We start from the raw sequence: 2,022 nt of genomic DNA, 5'->3' as shown, positions 1-2,022 counted from the left end.
AAAAGCCTCCCTGCTCTGTTGTAGCCGCCAGGGCACGTTGAGTGCAGGGTCGGCTCTGATCTCTTCCCCGATTTTTTGAAGCAGTTGTGCCCAGCACCATCTTTTAGGTATAAATGCAGCTGCAGCTCCTCGCTGTGATCCTGGGACCTGGTAAGACTGGAAGTCCTTCTCTGCTCACCTCAGCAGCCCTTTATTCCCAGTTGGTCTATCTGTGAGTCCCCGGGCCAGGACATCTCCAAAGGTGGCCCTGGTTACCTGAGGTGCCAGAGAGCAGCCCAAGCCCTGCCACAGCTCAGAGCACCACTGGCAGCATCTCTGCCAGCGCAGAAACAGTGTCTGGAGGGAGCTGGAGCTGAGCAAACAGGCATATACATTGTCAGCCAGCCAGTGTGTAAACACAGGAGGTCTTCTCCTTTCACCCTTCTCCTGCCCTCGCTCCCTCGGTCGCCCTCTCCTTGCCCATGACCTCCAGGGAGAAAGGAGAACTTCAAAGGACAGATTCTGGCCCCTGCGATGCTTCATGGTACACCAGGAGACAGAGGAACACAGAGCACGTGTTGTGGATGTCAGAGATGAGCCCCAGCAAGAGGCAGGAACTGCCTCAGTCACAGCCAGACCAAACATCATGGCAAGTCATTTAGTGTAATTAGTATTTTCAGTAGAGGTAATCTGAAATCTTTATGCTAATGCCATTCTCTTTCCTGGCACTGCTTCCTTGAGTTCTTTTAGTTCCCTGATCATGTCTGTGGGCAACAGATGGTGATGGTGGGAGGAGTAAAGCGAAGGTGGGCTCAGGGCAGAACGTGCTGCAGGACCCCAAGAGCTGCTGCTGAAAGGGCACAGTGTTGCTTACGTGTGGGAAAGCTGTCCCAGCCTCCCAGTAGTTCCAGCAGAAAGCAAGAACTCATCTTTCTGATAAATTCTTACAAGTCAGGGTTGAGGTCTAGCAAACCCCAGCACAAGCTATAGCCCTAGCTTTACATCCTACTATCCAGCTACTCACAGCATCCTCAAAGTCCTCATCACCCATAATTACATATTTATCTGACTAGTTCAGCATACTCAGAATGTCACCAATATAATTACTCAGTCAATAATAAGTCCCATTTGTGCCGTTTTACTCCCTTTTTCCTCAAATCACTAATTCATTCTATGCAAAATTAGCTTTCACATGATGACTCCTAATGATTATTCACACAGAAAAGATGGCAGTTGTATGATTATGATAGTAAAATGGATAGCTTACTCATCACTCCGGTCATTTAGGGCCAACTCATTTAGTGCAGGGCCCTCTGCTGGTGCCTTTCACCATCTTTACGGAATCCTGTGTAAAACCCATCTCATTAATTTTTTTCCAGGTTTTGTCATAACACAATCTTTCTGTAATATCCATCAGTAGGTTAATTTTGACTGTACTTTTTGCTGATCCAGCTTTTAAGCATTATAGTAATCTCTTTATTTTCCAATATTCAGTATATATGTGTGTGCATATTTTGTTCATAACACAAATATATTTTTTCCTAGAAGAATTAGCTGTTATTTCAAAGGATTATTAAAATACGTATTTTCCAGAATGGTGACTGAATAGGATCTCTTACAGCTAATGAAAAATCATTAAAGATTTACCAAGTAACTACAATTAACTACTTCCTAAACTTAACTTTCTCAAACCTGCTTGTCTTCATTTTCCAGAAAGGTAATTTCCATCTCTGGGGTGGTATCTGTGCATCCAAACTCCGTGTCAAAATCTGCTTTCCTAAATATGTGTTCTCCTAGAGTGTGCACATGCTCTGTATACTTAGTACCAGGTACTTGGCATTAGGTACTTTTTTTGCAAGCTGAACGTATTCCCTTCCATGGTTCCACACATGGAACAGGGGGTTGGAGTGTATCTATGTGCTTGTAACCTGGTTTCCTCCAGAAACTAGTCCAGATTCTGGAAACAATGTCTAATTATGGATAAAGAATCAAGATGTGCCATGGCAATAAAGATCTACTCCAGTTGGCTAAGGAGAATTTTTT

The sequence above is a fragment of the Chaetura pelagica genome, unplaced genomic scaffold (genome assembly GCF_000747805.2).
Source record: "Chaetura pelagica isolate M959 unplaced genomic scaffold, ChaPel_1.0 scaffold119, whole genome shotgun sequence".
NCBI classification, from domain to species: domain Eukaryota; kingdom Metazoa; phylum Chordata; class Aves; order Apodiformes; family Apodidae; genus Chaetura; species Chaetura pelagica.
Note: the sequence above shows the minus strand (reverse complement) of the source record.